General features: G+C 44.9%; 1 long non-coding RNA gene across 1 annotated transcript in view; it reads right to left on the bottom strand.

Annotated features, from left to right (window-relative positions):
* Nucleotides 1-22,032, bottom strand: part of LOC127526215 (uncharacterized) — a 106,693-nt gene that overhangs the window by 63,887 nt on the left and 20,774 nt on the right. The window contains exon 2 of the long non-coding RNA XR_007933853.1: nucleotides 18,797-18,877. This is a non-coding gene — a long non-coding RNA (uncharacterized LOC127526215). The remainder of the gene's footprint in view (nucleotides 1-18,796; nucleotides 18,878-22,032) is intronic.

Here is a 22,032-nt window from a genome sequence, read left to right on the forward strand (position 1 = left end):
CCTCCACTCAACCTGGAGGGGTCATGCCTCCCTTCTCCGGCTAGCTGAGGACCATGACCTCGGACATGGAGGTGCTGATCCTGATCCCGGCCGCTTCCTGCTCCACACTGGCCCAAGTGCGCGTCTTGAGGTCACAGCTTGTTAAAGCCAACAGGACAGTATCATCGATAAAAAGCAAGGATGCCATCCTGCGGTCACCAAACTGGACACCCTCCACTCCTTGGTTGCACCTAGAAATTCTGAACGAAAATTCTGCACAGAATCGGTGACAAAGGTCACCCTGGCACACAGCGGGCAATGAAATGTGCGCATATAAGCGTAAGTCGCAAGGATCTAACGATCTCCTCGTTTGTTAGCAGCCAGTCCTCTGTCGTGGTCCATCTTGCACATGAAGTATGTCTGCTATGGTGTTACCAGCTGCTCAGTCCTGCGTTTGTGTCGTGATTGGGTTTTATGCTAATTATGTAGTATCGGGGTTATTCTGTTCATTTTATTATTTCTTAAGCTCTGCAATGATCCAGATGTTGTTTTTGTTTCACAAAATCTTGGATGCCATTTCAGGTCCTCAATCGCTGCCATTTTGTAATCCCATTAGGACCGCTTCCAGAGTTTCTAGGGGCTTGGTCACGACAGGGTAAAATGACGAGTGGGAAGTCATCTCCTTATCCGATCTCGGAGCTCTCACAAAAGCCGTGTGCAGAACTTCTCGCATCTTACTTTTGGTTTTGACCTCTTGCTTGTTCTCTCGACCTCAGAACTCATCTCTCATTTTGACTTCGGTTTCCTTTTGCTCTCAAACCCTTCCCATTTTCCCACACGCATCTTCTAGTTGTGTTCAAAAAGTTTATGTGGCAGTATGCAGTTTGGCTTGATGCTCTGGAGCTCTTTTTCACACCATTATAGTGTGCGGCCCGATATTTTGCAATTCTAAGGACCACTTTGTTGTGGGGACAGTAGCACAGTTTACTGTGTGTTGACATTTGTCCGTCTTTGTCGCGCATGTATTCTGTATCCTGTACTTGACGCTCAGCAGATGGCGCTGCTGTTCTTTTGTTTCATATGAGCAGCCTCAACAACGCGCCTCACACTTAGCAGATGTCACTGTTGTTCTCCCTCTTTCTGCCATGTCAACATCTCAAAGTTTCCCCAGTAAGAAAATGTGAACCCCTATAACTTTGTAGAAGCTGCTGTTATTCAAATTATTTGCTTTTCAAGGACAAATCACGTTGTACACTTTTGATTAAGACTAAGATTGAGTTTCTATTCCCAGTGGTACACAGGTAATCATGTGACAGACAGACACAACCTTTGGCATTTTATATATGGTAAGTGCCAAACTGGATGGACTGGCAGCACGACTGGGATGGCAAGTAGATCTTTTCCCAGCTGAGAGGCCATGACGGAAGGACAACATGGAAGGAGGCAAAACCTGGCTGGGATGAGATCTGATTATTATCCCAGTTATGGTGAAGGGATTGAGGGAGGTTGTTTGTACACTGAATGGTGGTGCTCCTCTGGCGCAGACCCAGTGCGGACGCCCACAGGGATTCATAGGCATCAAAGTCCTGAAGGAAAGCCCTGTCGGGGTCTGGAAGGTGCTGCAGAGAAAGGGACCACCTGTTACATCCGGCATCCACATATCCTGGAAGTGCTTCCGCCATTCAGTACTATGGCACCAGAAGTCCTTCTGGATCCAACATAAGAGGAAGCCATCCAGCCTTCTCCAGTTGAGTCAGAGTTGGCAGGTAGCAGGCAACGCTCAGCTGGAGGTGGAAGGAGGAAGAAATGTACTTGTTTTAGAGTGCTGTGCCTGGCATTTGTGCATAAAAATGATAATGAAAATTGAAAAATATTTAATTTGAAGCTGGAATTGTGTTGGGTAGCATCGTGCCTGAGGTTTGGGGCTCAGTGGCACCCCTTGTGGTCACTATATATCTATATAATAATAATAATAATAAATAATAATAATTCATTACATTCATATAGCGCTTTTCTCAGTACTCAAAGTGCTATCCACACAGGGAGGAACCAGGAAGCGAACCCACAATCTTCCACAGTCTCCTTACTGCAAAGCAGCAACACTACCACTGTACCACCTGTGAGGATATATAAATCTATATATCTACATATTGCCATACATATAAATATTATAAATATATAAGTATGTATACCCATACACGCACAAATATATACATATATAATAACACACTCGTGCATGGGAGGCAGTCTAAGGGCTTAATTAAGGGTAAGATGCGGATTCATGTCTTTTCTCCCTCTTCCACAGACCATCAGAAAGGAAATCCAGCTAGAGCTCATCCTGCTTCAGCATCCAGGCCATGCCCTCCTACTGACATCACTTCCCCTAAGGACCCGCCTCTTCCTGCCCACCACCTATAAAGACCCCACCACCTCTCCTTCCCATTTAGTCACGTTTGAACTCAGTCCTTTATGATTACTCTCGTGCTATTGAAACGGATTGCCTGTGTCATAATGTACAGGGTGGATCCTCAAATCTTTTTCTGTTTTTTCTCCCTTCTTAGAATATATTGTGACAGATAGGGGGCGCTGTCGTCCCCTTGAACCCTCAGACACCATGTCAGACACCAGATAAAAGTCCAATTATTATTTATTTTATAATAATAATGTGCACCAAGCACCCTCCACTCCACAATACACAATCAATAATCAATCCTCCACTCCCAGACGCGTTGCCACCCTTCCTCCCGACTCAGCACCCTGTCTGGGATTTCCCAGAGTCCTTTATAGTCCTTGACCCGGAAGTGCTTCTGAACCCTCAGTCCATGTGACTTCCTAGCACTTCTGGGTCAGATCAAAACTCTTCTTTTTCATCCCAGAAGTACGTCATTTCTTCTGTTCTTCTAGGTACACTTGCACACATTTTTTGAAGGAACTCGGCTGGTAGGTTGTTCCAAACATCTTGGAGAACTAACCATAGATTTTCTGTGGATGTAGGCTTCCTCACATCCTTCTGTCTCTTCATGTAATCCCAGACACACTCGATGATGTTGAGATCAGGGCTCTGTGGGGGCCATACCATCACTTCATACCAGGACTTCTTGTTCTTCTTTACGCTGAAGATAGTTCTTAATAACTTTGGCTGTATGTTTGGGGTCGTCGTCCTGCTGTAGAATAAATTTGGGGCCAATCATACACCTCCCTGATGGTATTGCATGATGGATAAGTATCTGACTGTATTTCTCAGCCTTGAGAACACCATTAATCCTGACCAAATCTCCAACTCCATTTGCAGAGATGCAGCCCCAAACGTTCAAGGAACCTCTACCATGCTTCACTGTTGCCTGCAGACACTCATTATTGTACCGCTCTCCAGCCCTTCGACGAACAAACTGCCTTCTGCTACAGCCAAATATTTCAAATTTTGACTCATCAGTCCAGAGCACCTGCTGTCATTTTTCTGCATACCAGTTCCTATGTTTTCGTGCATACTTGAGTCGCTTGGCCTTGTTTCCATGTTGGAGGTATGGCTTTTTGGCTGCAACTCTTCCATGAAGACCACTTCTGGCCAGACTTCTCTGGACAGTAGATGGGTGTACCTGGGTCCCACTGGTTTCTGCCAGTTCTGAGCTGATGGCACTGCTGGACATCTTCCAGTTTTGAAGGGTAATAAGCTTGATGTGTCTTTCATCTGCTGCACTAAGTTTCCTTGGCCGACCACTGCGTCTACGATCCTCAACGTTGCCCGTTCTTCTTTGTGCTTCTTCAAAAGAGCTTTAACAGCACATCTTGAAACCCCAGTCAGCTTTGAAATCTTTGTCTGGGAGAGACCTTGCTGATGCAGTAGAACTACCTTGTGTCTTGTTGCTGTGCTCAGTCTTCCCATGACATGAAACTGTCTTCCACAACCTCACCTTGGTAGCAGAGTCTGGCTGTTCCTCACCCAGTCTGAAGCCTCCTACACAGCTGTTTCTGTTTCAGTTAATGACTGTGTTTCAACCTACGTGTGACATTGATGATCATTAGCACCTGTTTGGTAGAATTGGTTGATCAGACACCTGACTAGAATCCTACAAAATCCCTGACTTTGTGCAAGTGGACCTGTAAGAATTGATGCTGGTTTGAAGGCAAAGGGTAGGAACACCAAATATTGATTTGATTTAGATTTGTCTTTTGTTCGCTCACTTTGCATTTTGTAAATTGATAACAATAAACAATCATTATTTATATTTCTGAAAGCTTTCTTTGTTTACAGCATTTTTTCACACCTGCCTAAAACTTTTGCACAGTACTGTATATAATATATATATATATATATATATAGTCACAAAAAGACTCCAGACTGTCAAAAAAGGTATGGGGCTGCCACCCATATATTATGATCCTGGCTGCAAAAGGTTGAAAATGGTTAAGTAGTTTACACAACTGAGTCCAAAACAGAACTGAATATGTGGAGGTAAGACGGTGGTTTTAAGTGCTGGTGGAGGAAATGATGTCATCTATGCCAGAACCAGAAGTGATGTCTTTGGGACCGGAAGTGATGTCATCAGAGGCGCTGAGACCTGACAAGGATTTCCCGGGAATGGTCTGCAAGGAACTGAGAGAGACAGACAGCACACTCCGCCACACCCTGGTCTGATGTAGTATTACAATTACTCAAGCCCTTTAGCTGCCTCCTAATCGCACGTGTGAGATATATATACACATATGCACACACACACACACATATATATATATAAAGATAAATATATATAGTGTTTCATAGATAGATAGATAGATAGACAAGGCCATGATGCCAGCACAACATCTGAAGCTCAGCTGATATTGTGGGTGTTATTAATCTCAGAACACAGCCTGTGAAGCTGGCAGCATTTAGTCAAATTCAAGTTAACACAACCTAAGTAGAAGGTTTTAGTGAATCGCCATTGACCCTGTATGAAAAATAAACAACCAGAGTTAACTCTGTCCATTGTGAGTAGCAGGTTACAGTCACAAAAAATATATTCTTCAGAATTGCAGGAAATGAAATAAAATACCAGAAAATAAACTTAAGCAACATCAGTCATATTTGTTTATCCTTTAATCACAAGTATAAAGAAAAAGCTATTAAAATTCAAAGGGACGAAGCAGTGAATATCACACAGGAAAGAATAAACCACAGAGTGAAAAGAAGGGCCAACAGACAAGCACAGGTATATAATAAGAGAGGCGGCCGAAGCAAGAAGAAAATTAATCACTAGTCATACGGTACAAAGAAAATGTCAGCTTCTGAATGAAATGGAAAAGTGTGAGGTCACCAGCTCGGATATGAAGATTTAAATAAGGGACAGACGATAAGAGAACACTCCAAAGAGCAAGTGACACACAGCAGAAGGAGCACAGGAGGTAAGACAGCCCAAGTGTGATCCGGGATGTCTGAGGACGGAGCCGAGTAGCAGAGGGGAGGCGTGTGTGAGAAGCGTTACAGTAAAAATGTTAGAACAGCTCTAATTAAGTACAATTCCTCTTGGGAGCCGAGTGTGCTATACAATACATTCTGGTGCTGTGAAAAAGTAATGGCCCCCTTCTCACCATCCTCTGTGTTTGCTTATGTTACACAATGAACTGCAGACCTTTAGACAAAACACAAAATTAGAGAACTATTACTTCCGTTATTCTAGAGAGCACAGTTATCCGTCACCCCAAACACCGATGTCAAAAAGCAACTGAAGCAATATACAAAAAAAAAACGTACATAACGGACGTTACTTTTAACATGTTACCCCACTGCTCTCAAAATTGCATTGCTGAGCTTAGCATAACATAACTGTAGCAATTTCTGAGATATTGAGACGGATTACTATTTTAACCAGGAGAGGGAATAATGTTCATCGGCCTCTGGAAATGTACCTTAGTAGACACCTCTGCCCATGGCTATTGGAAGTTTATGTGTTAAGCAAAGACATGTGAAGGGGGAGAATAGAAAAGTGGAAATAAAAAATTCAGACAGTAAAATAGCTCTAAACTTGCATTTTTCTGAGGTCTTCATACAATATGTGAGGAAGTGGATAACCTGCCAGTGGAAAAAGGGACTGCTAAGGAGGAACTGAGGGATTTGGAAATTGTAGAGGGTGAAGAGCTGCTCAGATTAAACAGGCTAAAATCACAAAAAATCACCAGGACAAGATATTATTAATCACAGAGTGCTTAAGGAGGTTAGCAAGTACAGTGATCCCTCACTATATCACTTTCGCGGCTTCACTCTATCGTGATTTTTTCTCGTCACTACGCATGCGCTTTCTGAGATCTTTTATCTAAGCCCCACAATGGCTCCTAAACGTGCTGCTTTTTCTAAGCCTTCTGACAATGAAACTAAGCGCCGGAGGAAGATGCTTACCATCCAGGAGAAGGTGAAACTCTTGGATATGATCAAAGATGGCAATACCCTACAAAAGCCTCCTCACGCATATGAAAAGACAGCGCCAGCAACTGCCTAACAAGATGTTCTTCAGCCGCGCAACCAGACACCCACTGCCTACTCCTAGTACTCCTTCAGTGGAAGAAGACAACGACGCGCCTGCTGAAGATACTGCACCACCTGAAGACTCTCCTACTGAGCTCGTGCCTTCATAGGTTAGTGGTTGTGTGTAAGAACTGTGTGTGTGTAATTAAATGTACGGTATAATAATAATAATATGATATTTGTAACGTCTAATATGTCTTATTTTCTCTTATTTTGTCTAATATATTGGGTAATACGAGTGTAATGGTGACTAAAGGGTGTTATTTCATGTCTAGAGGGCTCTAATAATGTTAAAAAAACGTATTTAGAAGGTCGTAAACAGGTTTTCTATACTCAAACTGTGAAAATATTCGATTTATAAATAAAGAATCCTACTTCGCGAAAATTCATTTATCGCAGTAAAGTCTGGGACGGATTAACCGTGATAAACAAGGGTTCACTGTACAGATATAAATTCTTGACGCATACTTTTAGGAAGTCACTTTGCCCCGAGGAAATTCTGAACGACAAATATTATAGTGTTATATAGAAAGGGCAGATCCAAGCAGCTACTGTATATACTCACGTATAAGTCGGGTCTTGAAACATGAAAAATCGATCATAAAATCACACCCTGACTTATACGCCCGTTCAAAAATGCGACACTTAAATTTATTTTTACATCTTTTTACCTCCTCCAATCTCACTCCAGTTTCTCAGACACATCGAATTTTGTTGCAGCAGCGCAGTTACCAATTTCTTTAGCCAATTCAACAACATTTAATTTAAAACCAGCTTCATATTTTCTTCTGATCGAATGCTCCATCGTAGATAAGGGATGCTCTTACAGTAAAGGTGTATGAGGGTGTGAGATACAAAAACACAAAACGGTGCAAACGTCACTTCGGAATAGTTTGGGTATCACCGTGTGGTCACGTAGGCACAATAGAGAGAGAGAGAGGTTAGGAGCACCCGCTGATACAGCGCATTGCTGCGCCCACACAGAAAAAAAGGCTGTGTGCTCCGTGGTGACTCTCTGAGGTGGGCGTTAGCATATCGTAATCTCTTGGACCAATAGCGGGAGTTTTCCGCATTTGACTTATATGACCGACATTATAAAATACCAGAAATTATACGGTAAAATCAAGTCCTGACATATCCGCGGGAGGACTTATCTGCGAGGCTACATACGGTATAGGCCAGTAAGCTTGATCTGCATTACAGGTAAATTAATGGAAGGAATTATTAAGGAGAAGATTGAGCAACACGTGGCAAGAATTACTGGACAGTCAACATGGGTTCAGAAAGGGAGGTTGTGTTTTACTGTTTTACTAACATGCTGGAATTCTACTGGGACGGAATAAAAGGACACAACCAGAGGGGTGCATCTGATATTATTGACCTTGACTTTGAGAAAGCATTTGATAAGATGCCACATGAGAAGTTGGGCATCAGACTAAAAGAAGTGGCAGTTCAGGGAGCGGTGGGTAGGTGGGTGCAGAATTGGCTCAGACACAGGAAGCAGAGGCTGACGGTGCGAGGAACCCGATAAGAACTGGGTGATGTTCAGAGTGGAGTCCAGCAGGGAGCAGTGATGGGCCTGTTGCTATCCTCTTTAATAAAATCCCTGTGTGCGTCCAGGTGTCCATGTGTGTGTGTCTTCTGGTGAAGTGCACATGCGTGGGGCACGGTGCGATGCGCAATATTACTGTCAGAGAAAGTTAGAGGTTTTTTTCGGAAATACAAACCGGTATTACTGCGAGAGGAAATTAAAAGTACGCAATACAGTGACGCATATTACAGCCACATACAAGCCAGTATTACTGTCAGAGGAGATTAAAGGCATATTACCGATGCGCACGCCTGTATTACCGCCAGAGAAAATTAAAGGTATATTACGGACATACAAGCCAGCGGATATACAAGACAGTATTACTGTCACAGAAAATTAAAGACACACAATACACGCCGGCTGCCCATGAAGAACGGTCAGCTCAGCAAGTAAACATCAACAAAAGAAAGGCTGAAAGAAAGAAAAATACGACCAACAAAAAGAATGAGGTCAAAGTCCCTTGCCATTTAATATAGACTGTTTGTTCCTACTAATGTTTATGCACTACTGTTCTAGCGCCCGTTATTGTAACGGGCTAAATGACTAGTTTTTTAATAAATATATATAAATGATTTAGATAGGAAGATGAATAACAAGCTGGTCAAGTTTGCAGATAATACCAAGTTAGGTGGACTGGCAGATCATTGAGAATCCTTTGAGTCATCACAGAGGGGCTTGGACAGCACACAGGCTTGGGCAGATTTGTGGATGATGAAATTTATTGTCCATAAACGTAAAGAATTACACATAGGAAATAGAAATGTGAGTGTCGGAACACGCAATGGAAGGTCTAAAAATCGAAAGTACGCATCTGAGAAGGATCTGGGAGTCGCCGTGGACTCCAATGGACACCCTGATTCTGATCAGATATCCGATTAAGAATTTTTATTTGCCGTGGCTAATATGTGGCCACCGGGTGCGTGAAATCACATCGGAGCATGGAGGTTTGCTTTTTTTTCTTTTTTTCGTTTTTTAATCAGTGCACGGTTTAAATGGACAAGGTTTCTGGCACAAGACAGGTTTCCCACCCTTGAATTTTATGACCAAAAATGCTGATAATCACAAGATAACGCATGGCCTCGTAAATACACCTCAGGCTACAGATGCCATGACAAGAGAAACGAAGGGTTATTTAATTCCACACAAGTTCAGGTGCGTCTGTAATAAATGGATTGCCTGAGATAGTAAGTCCGGATGTCTGAGCTGTCATCTGTTATAAACTACCAAAACGACATGAGCTGCGCGCTGGGGTCCGTCTGTTTAGGAACTTAAGACTCTGTGCAGATTGCTGGGCTGTGCCTCATGTTTTTTAACTGGCTGCATTGCATCCAAAACACAGCTCTCCTGATTCTGCTCCCAGTCCTCCCAGCCTTATCATGCCAAACACTCTCTGAATGCTCAACAAATTAAAACAACCGTGTGCAGATAAGAACATTCAAATTGCCGATAATTATCCTTCATGTTGGAAACAGCAGCTGCTGTCTAAAGAGGTCGTTGATGACCCACTGATGTTCAGCCTCCTGAAAAATGACGAGACGAGTGGACTGCCATTTAACAGAAAACCTGCTGCTCCAGAGTGCACGTCACCTCAGACCGGGGCGATGGCTCAGTTTGCCAAAACAACGCTGGAGTGGCTTCGAGACAAGTCTCTGAGTGTCCTTGGGGGACCCAGACAAACCCCAGACTTCAGCTCTAAGATTATCAATATTCATATTTATATAAACGCATAAGAGTTGTGACTGTCACACAATTACTCGCCAGCCATTGACGCTAGAATGTTGATGTACTGGGCGCCGCACAAATGGCAGCCTTATACAGGAGCGCTCACTCTATCACTCTCTTTCTCTCACTCTCACTCTCTCTCACTCTTTCTCTGTCTCTCACTCTCTCTAGCTCTTTCTGTCTCTCTCTGTTGCAGTCTCTCTCTTTTTCCCTCTCTCTCACACTCTCTCTGTCTTCTTTTTTGGGACAACTTTCTTTTTATTTCTGTCTCCTTATTAAACCATTTATTTAATTATTATTAATGATAATGTCAAGATATGGATTCTGGCTTGTTACTGTTAATCTTAAATGAATTTTTGCATTGAAGATATGCTGCTGTCATCGCAGACGCAGACCCCACGCGGTCAGCCCGTATTTTTTCTATACTTTTTGGACAAACTGAGAACTTGAAAGATATCACAGAGTGAACAAACAAGAGTTTCAGAAGAATCTGATGGCTACCTACATCTATAACATCAAAGAATGTACTGTAGGAAACAGCGAGTATGTAAAGTAGGAAATATTAAATGTTCCCCAACTCGGTTGGTGGCTCACCGCTGACAGCTGAAGCCAAAGACGGAAAGAATATGGAGCAACGATAAACGTCTGAGCACATCACGCCAGTCTTAGCATCGCTACATTGGTTACCAGTGCTGTTTAGAATTGACTTTAATTTCCTGCTAATGGTTTACAAAGCCTTCAATAATCTGCTCCATCCTATATTTCAGAACGCCTCTCACCTTCGACTCCAAATCGTAATCTTAGATCTTCAAATGAGGGTCTGCTTAGAATTCCAAGAGCTAAACTTAAAAGAAGTGCTGAGGCGGGCGGCCTTCTGCTGTTATGCACCTCAAATCTGGAATGGCTGACCAATAGACATTTGCCAGGCTAATAAGGTGGAGCACTTTACAAAACTGCTAAAAACTCATTAATTTAACACGGCTCTCTCATAGCTTCATTTTAATGTAACCCTGATATTCTGTATATGCATTAACCTGTCATTTATTCATGGCTCCACAATCCATACTAATCCCCACTTTCTCTGCTGATCTTTTCCAGTTTTCTGTGCTGGTGATCTGCGTGCCCACCACCTGATCAGGGCACCGTGCTGTCCTTCTGTTGATGGATTGAAGGCCAGAGGTCCACATGACCATCATCATCGTCAAATTCTTCCACGTGAAGCCTGAAAACCCTGAAGACTGATTGAGATCATTTATATTGGGGGGCTGGGTGGTCTCATGGCCTCGGAACCCCTGCAGATTTTTTTTTTGTTTTTGTTTTTTCTGTCCTCCTGGCCATCAGACCTTACTTTACTCTTTGTTAATTAGTATTGCCTAATCTTATTTTTGTTTTATATAAATTTTTCTTTCTTTATCTTGTAAAGCACTTTGAGCTGCACCACTTGTATGAAAATGTGTTGTAGAAATAAATGTTGTTGTTGTAAAGTGGAAAGGATGAAGTCTATGACTGCTGGAGAAAGATCACCTAATGTGCCAGGGCCCTTAGACAGCAGCAGATATGGCCGTCTAGTCCTCCATGTTCCTTTTTCTACACAGCAGCTCTCACCGGTCCATCGAAGGCCACACTCCACCGCACACCAGCATTCAGAGTCAATTTGGAGGCACTGATTGATCAAATACACACATTTTTGGGGATGCGAGGGCTAACACCACACAGACACGGGACGAACCTGCAAAAGCCACACAGACAGAAACCAAACTGGCCTTCAGAAGCAGCAGCATAAACCCCTCGCTGCCGCCCACGGGACGTCTCCGCACAGACAAATTGTGATAGTTACCTTTCCTCTTTGTTTCTTTGGCACCACACTTGCTTTCAAAGAGAAATGTTCTTTCAGAAGTATTTGGATTTTTTTTTTTTTTGTTAACTGGCAATCCACATGCCACAAGCTAATTGGCGTGCTGCTACTTGGCTTTTTTTTTTTCCCTCGTTTTTCATAGGTTTACCGTGCCAATTTGTGTTGATTTCTTGGCACGTATGTATAACGCTCGCATGCTCCTCTTCAACTCGGCTTCACAGGCGTACAGTCAGCCATTCTAAAGACGTCCTGGCACAAACAAGCTGCTACTCCATCACTTAGCTCTTTTTCGAGGTGCAAAGCGTTTTTTTTTTTTTGAGGGCCTCCTTGCATAGCAATATTCGTCCCGGAGGTGTTGTTTATCATGAAGACTTGGTGACACTGAAGAAATCCGGCCACTTCACAGACGCGCTGCTGTGTCACATTCTGAACTCTGAAAAGTTAATGACCAATACGGTGCCCTTCGTGATGTTTGGGACAAAGACCCACTTTTCCTCGATTCCCTGCTCTGCTCCACAGTTTAAAATGACAAACCGAACAATTCAGACCTCATGATTAATGTGCACACTGCAGACTTTCATTGAAGGGGATTTGCAGACATTTGTTTCTGCACCGTCCCCCCATTTCAGGGGTTGCACCATTGGGACTCAGCAATGGTAGGTCTATTAAAGTCGTTGTCACATTTAGGACTTTGTCACGTATCCCTCATGTCCAATGACTGCCTCAAGTCTCAGAATCACAGACATCAGCTTCCAATGCCACCATCTTCAGCTCCTGCTTGTTTCGGGGGGCTTGTCCCCTTAAGTTTTCTTTTCAGCATATGGAAGGCCTGCTCCATTGGATTGAAATCAGGTGACTGGCTTGGCCATTCCAGAATTTTCCATCTCTTAGCTTTGCTGTGTGTCCTCAGCAGTGTGTTTGTCTTGTGGTAGGATGAAGTGCCGTCCAGTGAGTTTGGAGGCGTTGACTGCAACTCAAGCAGATCAGAGGCTTCTGCACCCCTCAGAATTCACTGTGCCATCAGCAGTTATGTCACTAATGAACAGAAGTGTGCCAGAACCTGTGCCAGCCGTACACGCCCAAACCATGACACCCCCAGCACCGCCATGTTTAACAGCTGAGGTGGTCTGCTTTACCAGTTCCTTGTTGTCTCCTCACTTTGCTCTCACCGTCACTCTGATGAGGTCCATCTTTGTCTCGTCTCTCCAAAAGACCTTTACCCAGAATTCTGAAGGCTCTCTGATGTCCCTTTTCACAAACTGTAATCTGCCCGTCCTGTTTTAGTAGTGTTCATCTTGCAGTGTGACCTTCTCTGTGTTTCTGCTCATGAAGTCCTCTGCTGGTAGTCGTCTCTGACACACACACATCGGCCCCCTGAAGACTGTCACATGGGTGTGGGGGGCTTTTTCTTGACCACAGTGAGGATTCTTCTGTCGTCAGCAGTGGAGGTCTTCCTTGGCCTGCCAGTCCCTTTGTGATTACTGAGCCCACCAGTGTGTTCTTTCTTCTTCATGATATTCCAGGACTTTGATTTCAGTCATCCTAAGGTCTCACTGAAGTCTCTTATGGTTTGATTCTCGAGTTTCATCCTCCTAATGGCTTCTTTGACTTCACTGGCACAGCTCTTGTCATCATGTCAAAGAATGGCACCTACAGACTCCAAAGGGTAGAAGCAGGCCGAGGTCTCTTGTGAAGCCATGAAACCCACCTGAGTGATCACAGACTCCTGTGAGGCCAAGTGTCCCAAACATATAGTGCCCTAAAATTGGGGGGACCATGCAGAAAAGATGTTGTGTGACCAAAATGTCTGCAAATCCCCTTAAATGAAAGTCTGCAGTGGGTGCACTTTAAGCACAATGTCTGAATTGTTTGATTTGTCATTTCAAACTGTGGAACAGAGGGGGACATCAAGAAGAAATGCGTCCTTGTCCCAAACATCATGGAGTGCACTGGAAAAAGAGACAAATCTGCTTGTGAACGAGACCCTAAGATGCTGTGAGACAGCACTGTGATGCCCAGGTTGCCCGCAGCTGGCATGACCTCCTTCAACCTGTGACAGTGATAGTCGTAAACCAAGATGGACATCAATGAGGACACAAAAGACAGCAAGGGTGCTTAGTGCTTTAATTTCAGACCAAGTGTGCCAAACAAAAGTGCTGTGCTTCATTGATTAATAACTAAAGCCACAATATAGTGAGTGGTGAAGAAGGAGCTCCGCCAGAAGGTGAAGCTCACGATTTACCAGTCCACCTATGTCGCCACACTCATCTACAGACATGGGTTTTGGGTAACGAGCGAAAGGACGAGTTTATGGGTACAGGCAGCCGAAATGAGCTTTCACCGCAGCATGGCTGGATCCTCCTTTAGAGAAGAGGTGAGAAGTGCAGACATCCAGGAAGGGCTCGGAGTGGGGCCGCTGACCCTCCACATGGAGAGGAGCCAATTGAGGTGGTTCAAGCATTTGATATGCATATCTCTTAGATGTGACCAGCTGGGAGGAGACCACCAGGGAAGACCCTGGGCCCACTGAGGGGAGCATATCTTCCAGATGGCCTATGAATGCCTTGGGTGTTGGCAAGTGTGGCTATGGAAAGGCACTATGGGTCTCACTGCTTCAACCCGGTCTGAGATAAGAGCTAGGGTGAATGAATGAATGAATGAATGAGTAATCCAATAAAAACTGTTAACATGCAAATAAATCTCTATATATAAAAGCCAAATCCCACTGACTCACTCATCACGAAATCTCCCGAACCATGGGGACTTGGGACTTGACACTTAGAATGTAGGTTACCCTTGGCCTATCGGTGCTCACTAAGAAACGGTTTTAAAAATTTTGTGGTCAAAGCACATTCTGTCTATATGTCTGTCCGCTTTTCACGAGAGAATCACTTAACGGACTTAGATCGGGTTATTTTCTATAATTTGCTCAAACTTTCCGGCTGATTTTGCAACTTCTCTCATTTCACTTGTGTTACCGATGTATTTATGCTAATCCAACAGAGGGGCTATGGGCCGAGAGCAGGGGGGCGGGGCCTTCCTTATTCACTCGCCAGCCTCCATTCGAGTCGCTCTACCTGTCGCCACATGTTGGAGCGCACCTCGCCTCCGCTTAGCTAGAGATACCCGTTTGTTCAATAGACATCATCATCTACAGATTGTTAAGGAGTAACGTTTGACGTTTTTGAAAGAGAGATCAGAGCCACGTGTGTTTTAGAGGGTAGCTGCTCAAAGGCAGAGATATCACGGCTGTGTGCTTTTCTCCCACGTGGGGAACGCTCTCCCGCCAGAGCTGAACACGATCAGATACAGTGCCAATGTCTATTGATTTTTAAAGTTTGTCCTGTTTCACAGCCATGGGGTACAGCTAGTAAATAAATACAGTAATCCAAAGACAGGTACAAATCCATAGGTGAAGGGGTCCGAGTACTTTCGGAAGGCGCTGTGTAACATGCCTTACTAAAATCCAAAAAAGTGACAAAAAGAAAAGATGAATAAAGTACAGAGTGGCGTTCAAATATCCTAATAACTTCAGTCCTCTTGTCATGAGCAGCCATGAATTACTTAGGGAGCGGCGTAATCACCAAGGGGGCAAAAAAAAAAAAAACAACCCAGTTGCAGTTGTTTAAAAAAAATAAGAGGAGTAAATCCATTAAAGGAAATCATAGGAAGGAATAAAACAGATGGCAGAGGAAACCCCGTTTGATAAATAGCAATAGTCACTTGAATAAAAGCCGACATTATCGAGTTAAAGGACCCCGTTGTCTGCCAATAAAACATCAGCCTCTCTGTGCCTCGCTCCCCTCCTATATGTGCACACTTTAAATTGCCCAGAAACAACAGTTCACAAAAGCGAGGTGCTGCTGAAAATAAATAAATAAATGTGAGCGCAAAGCTTCACGACAGCTGAGCTCCCAGTCAGCTCCTCTTCAGTTCTCGTCCGGTTGAGAGAATACGCCATGTGCTGAAACCCAACAGGCATCCGCAGAAACGAGCGCAACGTGGCCGACAGAGACGCTTCCTTTACCTCTTCTCAGATTTGGTTGCGCCTAAAACAGAACAAATGTGACCCTCACGAGTCGGCGGGGTCCGTCAGTTTACGCCGTTTCTTTCCCTTCACGGAGACAGTGAGTTTACAGTCAAGATGTACCAGGTAGCTGCACCTCCCGGGATGTCAGAAGTGTCACTTCAGTGTTCCCGCTGCCTGTGCAGTAGAGGAAATGAAGCCAAGTGCCAATAAAAGTGAGCTTAAGTCACATTAGCGAATGCAAATATAATACAAGGAATATCATTCCTGCCGTCTGCCTTGTGTGCTTAGCAAGAGAAGCAGGATTATAAATAGAAACAAAATGCTTTGAATAAATGCAAAAAGTATCGACTTGCCCTCTCGTTCATGTGAGGTTAAGACAAGAGGTGATCAAAAAATCCTTAGAAATGATAAACACAATCTTCAAAACATTAACCTTTGTGAAGGAACACACATACAGCCAGGCGTCCCGCCTGGGATTGGCACCACTCCCTGAACTGGCCGGGAGGCCAATATAACAACAATGGAAGGAGGCCCAGTCTCCAAACGATATACTTCCCCAAACCACTAGATGGCAGCATCCCTGGGCTTCAGGAACCCATTCCCATAACTGCAAGGCATCATGGGATTTGTAGTGCCATAAGACAACCCTGCTGGGGTTCATGGATGCCACCAGAGGGCACTACAGGGAGTTACCGCTCTCTGCACTCAGTCACTTCCGACTGACCCAGAAGTACAAGGGGTGTTTAAATAATTTATATCAAGCAAACTGAAATAAGTCTGGGGATGTCATGACATGTCATAACATTCCAAGAGATAAAACACTAGCGGGAGCGCCATCTTCTCTTCTCATCTGCAGAACAAGGAAAGCAGAAGCCGTACTTTCCTTTCCTCTTCTCCTTTATTTGAAAATGCAGGCACTTAAAAAAAGTTTTTTTTTTTCCTTTTTTTGCCAATGCCTGGGTAGGCACATCGCCACTGCAGCCCATGCAGGGATGGCTTAGGCCTTAGAGCCATGGCTGCAGGAACAGGTAACAGCACCAGGAGCGTCGAGAGCCAACGCTGGACCGGGCATTCAGATGACGTATAATAGAACACATCTGGAGACAACTATGAGTGAAGTTTCTTAAAAGTGGGTGGGAACAATTAGACGGCTCACATTTCTAAGCCAATCCAGTGCCTCGTGAGGGCGGCTCTCAGAGTAGGGGCGGGGATTCTGAACGAGAAAGACCAGAGGTGCTCCCTGTAATCAGAATATAAGTTTAATATGTCACTGTGCTCTGTGCAAATATTTGAAATCTGCTTTTCTTTTCTTCTCACATGTACAGCTAACACAAAGCCAGGTTTAACACACAGGGACTCATCATTTACAACTACTAGGCAAGCATTTTAGGACAAGACAAGTTAAGAACAACTGCAATTGGGCAACATGCACTATTTCTGTGTGTCAGAGTCAGCATGACATTGGATCTTCTTTTCCTTGTTTGGAATGGCATGATTCACCTAAGTGGGGGTCTGCACATGGAGAAAGAGTATAAAGTCTTGGCACATTGCCCGGTACACCTTTGAAGCCAACTGACGGATGGGAGATAACGTCATCCGATCCTGAAAATCCTTCCAGCACAGCGACGAAAATGGCAGACTGCATACATCGAGTTCCCACTTCAGTAATAGTCTTGTCATGGCTTCCTCGTCTGTTATGCTGCGTAAAACGTCATTAAAGAAAGCTAAGTTATTTCTCCTATGTGATTTCTTACCGTTGTATCACTAAGGGAGGAGTATCGCCTTTTTATATTACATCTATACAGTGTGGCACCTGGCTGGGGTTCCTGTCTGGCCGGGATGCCCGGGGAGACAGGAGGAGGGCTCATGCCTCCTCCAGACCACGAGGGGGCGACCACCCTGGTTGTATTGAGGGCCATGGGTACAGGGCTTAGAAGCTCAACCCTGTAGGAGCCCGTGGCCGTGCCTGATGTACCCTGGACCCCAGCACTTCCGCCACACCAGGAAGTGTTGGGGTGAAGAAGAGAGGGAACACCCGGAGTGCTTCTGGGGAGACAGCCAGCACTTTTGACACACTGGGGCGTGTCGGGTGGAAGATTGCCGGTGCACACCTGGAGCACATCCGGGTATGAATAAAAGGGGCCGCCTCCCTTCATTCGAGGCTGGAGTCAGGTGGAAGCAGGACGAGGTCAGAGAAAGAGAGAAGGAGGCGGTCCGAAGAAGGCAAAGTGTGGTTGGCCTGGACTTTGGGGGAGAGTGGGGTTTGTGTGGCACAATACTTTGTAAATAGTAGTGTAAATAAACGTGTGGTGGTGCAAATTAACATGTCTGCCTGTCTGTGTCCGGGGCTCGTTCCACAATAGTTTCAGGTTATGTAACACGCCCCAATTACAAAAGAACTTATTCCAACCAGGGAGCTGGCGCCCTCTGCTGGATAGACTCCCGTTAACCCAGTCCAACAGACAGCTTGCTTCCATTTATGATAAACAGTTGAAAAGTTCCCTAAAAAAACCCTCCAAGTGTGCAGAAAGCACTCAGTACGTGTTAAAAGGAAACATAACCTGATGCGAGGGTAGCATCAGATGAAACAATGGAATTCGATGGCATCGATGGACGAGTGGTAACCACTGACGATTAAGTTGTGTCACAGGTGCCGTGTGCATTCGCTGCTTGTTCAGCGCTACGACGACAGAACAGGAGTCGAGGGTGAGCTTGAAAGAACAAGCAGCCATGTTCATGAAAATATGAAGTGAACGGAGTGTCACACCCCGTCAGAAGAGAGCGGATAACGAAGAACCACGGGAGAGGACGATTTCAGGGCTCTACACACCGGAATCAACAAATTTGCCTGACGACACCCACCTTCTGACTGCACGTCTAAACAAATAACTTTACTGTGTTATTGGAAATGCAAATGCGCTGTGACAAAAGAGCCGTGGCGTTTTAACACGTAAGACACCCACAGACCACAATACTCATCTCAACTCGATTTGCTGTTGTTACGTCAAAAAAACTAATATGGCAGAAAAATATTGGAGCAGACGGAGGCAAACACACGTGGAGCCCACTAGCTGTGGTGGTCTCCGTCTGTCTCCACTGTCACACTTAAGCTTCACGTACCTTGTGCTACTGAGCTCCCGGATGGATGACAGCAGCGTTAGCTTTCGATTTCCTCTCGCCGTCGAATCTTCTGCTCTCTCCCTGAAATAAACAATTTGATGTTAAGTGTCAGGTTTGGTCCCATCCAGCTTTAAAACTGCGGGAGTTCAGGCTCTCCTTAAAAAAAAAAAAACAACAAAAAGAACTTGGTAGAGCACTTTGGCACCGCAGCTTGCCGCACATTTTATTGGATTTGATTCTGAAACGGCAGCATGGAGTTTGACCTCCTTAGCGTTAACATTTTTTCTCGAGAAAAACACGTAAAAAGTGTTGCATTTTTTTGGCTTGAAAAATGACATCTCTATATCTATAAAATCCAGCGTCTCGTCTGTCAGTCCACTTTTTATGAGAGAACTACTTAACCGATTTAGATCAGGTTTTTTTTTCTATAATTTGCTTGAACATTCCGGTTGATTTTGCAACTTCTCTCATCACGCTAAGAATCAGAGTTCACTTGCAGGAGCGATATACTCACGCTAATCTGAGAGAGAATCTGCAGGCCGAGGGTGGGGGGAAGCGTGACGTCAGGAGTGGGGAGCCGGGCGGGGCAGTCCACACTCACACGCCAGCCTCCTTCTGAGTCACTCGACCTGTCGCCACATGTTGGAGCGCACCTCGCCTCCACTTAGCTAGCTAGATACCTGTTTGTTTATTGATTTTTAAAGTTTGTCCTGTGTCACTACTACGTGGCCGGAGTCATGGGGGAGAGCTAGTATATATATCTTGTGGGGGAACAGCCCGGACACAGACAGGCAGACATTGTTTAAATCACCACACACGTTTATTTACAATATTATTTACAACAGCAGTTCTCAAACTGTGGGGCGCGTCCCCAAAAAAAGGGGGTGCGAATGTTGCCATATGTGGCGTAATTTCACTATTTGTAGGAAAATTTTAAACTAGAAGCGGTGTATCAGCAGCAAAAAATATACGAATAAATTTTATTAGGGTTTCAAAAAAACGTTAGGGGGGCGCGATTAAAACTGTTATGAAAACTCGGGTCGCAAATACTTAAAGGTTGAGAAACGCTGATTTACAACAAGGTAAACCGTACACAACCCAGTGCCCCGCACCAATCACCCTTTAGTTCAGGACTCTTTCCTCAATGCCTCTCCTTCTGACCGCCTCCTCTCCTCTCCTCCAGGCTTCATCCTCTTCCACCCGACTCCAGCTATCAAATGGAGGGAGGCGGCCCCTTTTATATCTACATGGACATGCTCCAGGTGCCTCCCAACGACCTCCTGCCGGCACTCCCTGGTGTGGCGGAAGTGCCAGCTGGGCACCTGGAAGCACTCCGGGTGTCCCTGGTCTTCTTACCCCCAGCACTTCCGGGTGTGGCGGAAGTGCTGAGGGTCAGGGTTCTTCAGGCATTTGGGCGCCCCCTGGCGGTGGGCCCCTATCGGGTTGAGCTTCCCTGCTCTGTTCCCATGGTCCCCATACCAACCAGGGTGGCTGGCCTCTCATGGTTCGGAGGAGGCATAGATAGATAGATAGATAGATAGATAGATAGATAGATAGATAGATAGATAGATAGATAGATAGATAGATAGATAGATAGATAGATAGATAGATAGATAGATAGATAGATAGATAGATACTTTATTAATCCCAATTCCCATACTCCAGCAGCAGCATACTGATAAAGACCAATATTAAATTAAAGAGTGATAACAATGCAGGTATAACAGACAGACAATAACTTTGTGTAATGTTAACGTTTAACGTAGTCCCTCTTCTGGTCCTTCCGGGCATCCCGGCTGGGTACCGCCCCCAGCCACTCGCCACAATCTATAAAATCCAACGTCTGTCTGTCTGTCTGCTTTTCACGAGAGAACTACTTAACGGATTTAGATCGGGTTTTTTTCTATAATTTGCGTGAACATTCCAGTTGAGTTTGCGACTTCTCCCATTGCACCAACAATCAGAGTTTGCTTGTGTTACCGATTTATTTGCACAAATCCGAGAGAGATGCTGCGGGCCGAGGGGCGGGAGAGGCAGGGCCCTCCACACTCACACGCCAGCCTCAGGGCGTATCTTACATCTGCTTAGAAAGTAAATGAGAGAACGACTTAACGGATTTAAATCTTTTTTTTCTATAATTTGCCTGAACATTCTGGTTGATTTTGCGACTTCTCTCATTACGCTAAGAATCAGAGTTCACACCCTTGCCCAGGTAACACTCGGGCCTATCGCTTACACAAGACACGCCTACAACGTTTCATGAGCAACACTCGGCACTAACGCTGTTGGCACTTTTACAGGCCAAGTGATCCTGGGGTCTAATGCTTACGTGAGACGCGTCTATCCAATTGCCCGAGTAACGCTCAGGACAGGACTAAAGCTTTTAGCTGTTTTTACAGCTCGGGTCACACGCTAAGGAGGTTAAAATGCACAGACTGGAGGAACTGGGGGCTGGAGTTTCAGGGAGAAGCCCCACAGGATTTCGCCGCTATTCTCAACTCCCTTTTGTCTCCCACACATGTTTTCATTGTTTCAGAATCACGTCTGGCTCCCCACGAGACTAAGCAGCAGGTAAAGAGTTCGGGGAAGAGTTGTCCCCTGGGGGCAATTCCTCGAAATGGGGAGGGGATATTAAAATAAAGAACAACATATTGGAGTCCTACCTGAGCCCCTTGGAATCACAGGCCCTGAAAATCTCACCGAACCACCTGGACAGACAGGCGCTACAATAACGGAGGGTCGCAGGATGGCAACGTCCTAGATTTGGCTGCACACGACACACAAGCATTCTTGAAACGTACTGCCGCCTTTCAATTCCAGCCATCAAAAGCTGTTTCCGCTAAAGCAGATTTACATCCTAATTCTCTGCGCTCGGCTTCCCTGGACCGACCGAGTCAAAGTTAATGAAGGCCACAATAGTATTTCAGTTCTGCAGCCCGGTCTTTTACACAACAAGCTAATAAATCCTGCATCTTCGAATCCGTCAGTCATTCGGATTGCTCTGTCACACAATAACAAGGACTGGAGGCACCACATGGGCCAAGATTCTCGCGTTCTGATGGCCAATTCACTTTTTAAGTCATGAATTCAAAATGCATAGCAGCATAAAAGGCCCCGCCATTCACTTTTAGGACATTACAAGAGTGCACACATGTGGCCAAGCTGGCGCGACTTAGGACCGAAAAGCACAAGGCCACTGACTCAATTACTGGCGCGGATTCACGAGGTGGCCTTGA

The sequence above is a fragment of the Erpetoichthys calabaricus genome, chromosome 18 (assembly GCF_900747795.2).
Source record: "Erpetoichthys calabaricus chromosome 18, fErpCal1.3, whole genome shotgun sequence".
Classification (NCBI taxonomy): Eukaryota; Metazoa; Chordata; class Cladistia; order Polypteriformes; family Polypteridae; genus Erpetoichthys; species Erpetoichthys calabaricus.